This window comes from Ictidomys tridecemlineatus, chromosome 2 (genome assembly GCF_052094955.1).
Source record: "Ictidomys tridecemlineatus isolate mIctTri1 chromosome 2, mIctTri1.hap1, whole genome shotgun sequence".
NCBI lineage: Eukaryota > Metazoa > Chordata > Mammalia > Rodentia > Sciuridae > Ictidomys > Ictidomys tridecemlineatus.
In genome coordinates this window covers 138882615-138888355 of record NC_135478.1, presented here as the reverse complement: position 1 = coordinate 138888355, position 5741 = coordinate 138882615, and positions in this window count along the sequence as shown.

Genomic DNA, 5741 nt, shown 5'->3' with positions numbered 1-5741 from the left:
ATGCCTTCTTTAAAAAAATTTGAGATTTGCTCTTGGTGCTGCAGGTTCAATTTTTAGCAGTTGTTTGAACTTAAATGGACCCAGTTGTTACAGCCTGGCGATGATATCAAAAATTCTACATTCCTATTTTATTTCAGTTTTTTATTCAGATGTAATATACCACTTAAAATGAGGGTGAAAGACTAAAATATTTTCAGAATCCTTACAAATCTGGGACTATTTTTATGTTGATTTCACACTGGAAGAAGACCATCTTGCATGTGATAAAATTCTTATGTTACAGTTTTACTCCTCAAACCCCTGCCAATACTTTGTCTTTAACATTTAGTGTCACTGAAGAAAAAAGAGTAAGGCCTGCCTGATTTTTTATCCTTTGCACATAACCCACTTTTCTGCTTATAGGCTCCCCACCCCCAGCTTTCTTTGCAGTTCTTAGAAATCAAGTATTTGTCAGAATGTAATCTGATTTTTGTAGGAATGTGGTGAAACTTATTGAGTTGCATTTCCTGATATATATTTTTAAAGTCTGGGAAACAATTCTTATTTACGTTTGAGTCTTGATTTTTGTCCCACCAGGTATCCCAAGCAATTTTTCAGTGGCTTCTCTATTCTCTGTCCTACACAATTATCATCTTATCATTCTTATCATTTTTTCATTCCTTAATGCCCTTTCTCTGTGTTCCTGAGAGTTTTTTAAATCTTGTCCTCCTGATCACTGATCTGATTTTCTGAATTGTTGATTTGGGTTTTGGTTTTCCCCCGTTAGTGCTGTTATATTGGCTTCTCCTATTTCATTTTTAGTTTTTCTTGAATGCCTTCCTTATCTTACCCATTTCCCTTTCCATCTCAGACTTCTACTGTCTATTTTTTCCTGCTACCTTTTCTCCCCATTGAGATTGGAAGTTTGTAACATCCCCCTGTTACTAACTGGTTTTCATAAACTTGTTTTGTTTCTGCTTTCTGTTCCTCACCTATCCAAGGTAAGAGAAGTCTGTATGACTCCAGAGTTGGGGTTTTGGTAGCCAGAGCAGAAGCAGATCAAGATGAAGGTGATGATCTCTTTTCATCTCATGGCCAACTGTCATCCACTGGGTGACATGATTGTATTTTCCAATTCAATCTCATCAGCTGTAATGTTCCAGAAGACTCTTTCTAAACTTCAATATTAGGGAAGTAGAAAATTAGTTTTTGATGTGGTTGAACACTCCCTCTCACATTTTCATCTGTATTTTATTTTTATAAGTTATAAAGAACCACTTTGGGACCAACCATTTGATTGCATTTTTATTCTCCTCCATGAAAATAACTTCCTGCAGACTTATTTCTTCAAGGCTCTGAAGTTTTATGGAATGATAAGAACTTCTCCTATGACCAAATGGGTTGGATTTCCACCATCAAGTAGCAAGAGCTTCCTGCTGTCATCAGCAGTCCTAAGCCATCCTTTTCCATCTTGTGACAAACATCAGAAATGAAGCTTAATGCCTGCTTCCCCAGATGTATTTTTCTTAATGCTCAAAGAAGACAAAACCCCAAGCTATGATAAAAATGGTTATGAGGTCGCAGAAGCAGTTTACTCACATTCCGTTTTCGATGATCCCTTTTCTTGATTTTGAACTTACAGGTAGCTGGGCCTCCCCAAACTGGAACCCCTGCTGTGATGAAGACCCCAAGTGGAGCAGTCACTTTACTACTCTGGTAAGCTGAACCTCTGCAAGTGATCTAAATGAGGGAATTAAAACTGTTTTAACCTACTACCTCATGATTGTATTTCAGAGCTGAGGAAATGATGAAATAAAGCAATGTAGATAGAGGGATCAGGGGAGTTTGGTGCAGGGAGAAAAGAGAAATTTGAACTTCATGGGCATTTACATCTCTAATTGGTACTTGTGATTTCAATGCCCGTTCCTAAAACAAGTAATTCTATATCTCCAGAATCAGCACCCGAAGGTTACTGAGTATTTCCTGTGTAGTCTGGACAGAGGGAAGCAGTTGGGTGTAAGTGTGTGGAGCAACAGTGTGCTTCATTCCCAGGTGCAGCCAGCCACTTGCCAGTGTGGGGTAGGCCCCCTCTGGGGTTCAATTCACCATCTTACCACATGCTTCATTTTGTTTACCAAGTTTTCATGTCTAATTCTCTAACCTGATATCAAACATTACTGTTTTTTGCTCCCATTTTACTCTTTATTTTTTTATTAATGGAATTTCCCCAAGTGCACAAATTAACGCATAAGTTTAAAAAGTGATCATTTCTCCTTGCTTGCAGTGTCAACAGCATGAACAGCAGCCCAATCTGTCCTGACAAATGACCCAGCTGGTAAGCACTCACTTCAGTCCTGGTTTTGAAAAGAGAGGATAAGGAGATGAGTCCTGAAGGTCACCAGTAAACAAAGGCAACTTGGGGGGGTTTATTTGCTATTAAAGGGACTAATTCCTTCTCCCGATAAGCTCTCGCTTTGCTTTTATTCCTCTAAACTTTTGATGAAATTCTTAATGAATTTTGTATGAAATTACTTATTTAGCAATTACTAAAAATACTGTGCCTAAATTCCCTTCAAAAATCAAAGTGCAAGTGTGATTAGCAGCCCGTTGTGGTCCCATTGATTTTTAAAAACTAATTACATACCAACATTTAAACACTGAATATTAATTGTCTACTACATGCCAGGCACTATTCCAGGTCTAGGATATGGGCCAGCAAATAAAATAGATTTTCTCCTCTTATAATTTAAATCTAAGTTTATTTTTGCCATACTTTTGGCCCACATAAAAGTAACACTGCCTAAAATATAAAAATAGAGATAATAATAACAATGTAAATATTTAATCTTTTCTACCTAGTTTTCATCCAAAGAAAAGTTCGTTCGTTCTTTCTCCTTCCTTCCTTCCTTCCTTCCTTCCTTCCTTCCTTCCTTCCTTCCTTCCTTCCTTCCTTCCTTCCTTCCTCTCTCTCTCTCTCTCTCTCTCTTTCTTTTTTTCTTCCTTTCTTTCTTTCTCTTCTTTCTTCCTTCCTTCCTCCCTCCCTCCCTTCCCCCCTCTCTCTCCTTCTTTCTTTTTGTTCTGGGGATTGACCCCAGGGCCTAATACCTGCTAAACTCAAATTCTATCACTGCACTATGCTCGCAGCCAAGTTTGGTTTATTATAACACTTTGGCCACTCAGAATGGATAAGGCAGAGGAACACTTGTCCAAGTTATGGCTAGGAAAGGAAAGATTCAGGCCCTGACCCTGGGTGGGAGGGATAGGGTTTTTCAATCATAAAATTTCGTATTGGTTCCTCTAAATCTGAACTCCACTGATGAGCTAGCACCACTGCCATGCATGTCCTGGTATTAGAGGGACCATCTGGGTGAGAGGTCCTTTTCTCTGAGTCTTCACTGGAAGTTGGGTGAGGACAAATGCAGAACCTGCAATTGAGATGCTACTTGAAATCAGTGATGGCTCATTCTGAGAGCCCGATTTTCAAAAGCTTTTTTTTTTTTTTTTCTGCAAACAGGTAATATACCATTAATCACTAAAAAAAGGAAAGAAAATAAAGAACCCTGTAATATATAATATGTGACCAAAAAATCTAACTTTATCTTTGATCCAAGACAGTGCAGATTTTTTTTTTTTTTTAATAGGCAGAAAATCTTGTTCTTGTGTCTGTGCTGCAAGGATTAGGGGAAATTGTTCCCTCCAGCAAGGTACTAAGGGATATTTAAAACAAGAAACAATAACTGCTCAAATGTGACTAGAAAGATGTTCTGTCCCTCATGGTTGTAGGTGGTGATCACCCTAAGTGAGGGCAGGACAGGAACTTCTCATTAAGGAGGCCTGAGGGATACTGGCATTGTGCTATGCTTGTTGAAGGAACATGTTGAATTGTCCTTGAGCTTATGCAAAAGTGCTCAAGAGCATTCCAGGATACTTCCAGAAATATTTGGGATGGGGTGGGATCTTACAGGAAGCAGGCCTTCTGTGAGCTAATTCAACCTTTTGCTGCAATGCTTTTTTTTTTTTTCTTCAAAATTCTTACGAAGCTGGAACAACTCAGGATATTTCCATGAATTAAAATGGTCTAGATCCGTAGGTTTCAACACTTGTTTAGCTGCAGTATTCCTTCTGTAAGAAGAAACTGCATATTTAAAATAGGTAGATATGGGTTTCTCCAGTGGCCACAGAGGTGGAGGACTTGGAGTACATCCTACCAAGCTCCCTCTCTTCCCAGGAGTCCTCACAGGGCACAATCTAAAAAAAAACTGACTTAGAGATCCATGCTGGGCTAATTATCTGTATAATGTGAACACACACATTGAAATATATTTAGTCTTTGCCCTGACTGTGCCTGATCCCAATGTTAAAATTTGGTCATTTGATCTCATTCTCACTAATTACCTAATCAAATTCTGGAAGATCCTTCAACCTATGTTCTTGACTTTATGCAGAAGAGAAAAACTATCAATTTAAGCTCAGAAAAGATTGATCACCATGACAAATGTCATATATAGTCTGTCATTTGCTACCAGCTTCACTTTGGGGCTGAGCTTTTTCAAGGCAAATGTACAGAAGATCAAAGTTCTATCCAAGATGAGTATGTCTTAGGAATCTATGGATATTGTTAATAATACTATAGAGTATACATTATTTGCTAACAGGGTAGATCTTAGGTTAAATAGTCTTATGAAGATAGTGCAGAAAAAAAGTTTTGAAAGTGATGCATGTTTATGGATTTGATTATGGTGATGGTTTTATAGGTGTCACTTCAAACTCATTAAATTATATACATTAATTATATGCAGATTTTGGCATATGCATAAAATAGATTCTTAGGGAAAAATTACTCATGTAAGATTCACCATCAAAATGTCATATCATGGGGGAATGAAACTTATGAAATAGATTAGGATTGGAATAGAAGTTTCTTTTGATAATTTTTATTTCATTTTTTCAAAGTAATTATTTCACTGATGATTTCATTGATAGAGTTTCATTTGATAAATAGCTTGGGCTTTCTAACAGAGTCCAAGATGCTGGCAAATAGCTTCCTTTTTTATTTTTACTCTCTCTCTCTCTCTCCTTTTTTATTTTGCATCAACTTTTTTTTTATTGGTGCATATTCATTATACAGAACAGGGGTGTCATTGTATCATGTATGTAATTGGATCAATTTAACTCCCTAATACCTCCCTTACCCTTCTCTCTTCCTCCTCCCATCCCCTTCCTCTACCCTAATCATGATTTTCCTACTTTAATGGCATTTCATTTTTTTCTTCCTGTTTTTCCCCCCACTAGCTTCCACATATGAGACCAAACATATAATTTTTTTTTCTGAGTCTGACTTATCTTGCTCAAACTTATGGTCTCTGGTTTCACCTATTTCCTTGAAAATGATATAATTTCCTTTTTTATGCTGACTAAAATTCCATTTTGTGTGTGTGTGTGTGTGTGTGTGTGTGTGTGTGTGTGTTTACACATATATATCTCACATTTTCTTTGTCCATTCATCTATTAGGTACCCAGGCTGGGTCCATATCTTCACTATTGAAAACTGTTGAACATGTGCATGCATGTATCTTTAAAGTATGCTGACTTTAATTCTTTTGGCTAAATACCAAGAACTGGTATAGCTGGATCATATGGTTGTTCTATTTTTAGCTTTTTGAGAGACCCCATACTGATTTCAATCCTGGCTGTACTAATTTATGTTCCCACCAACAGTGTCTAAGAGTTTCTTTTTCCCTGCATCCTTGCCAGCATTCATT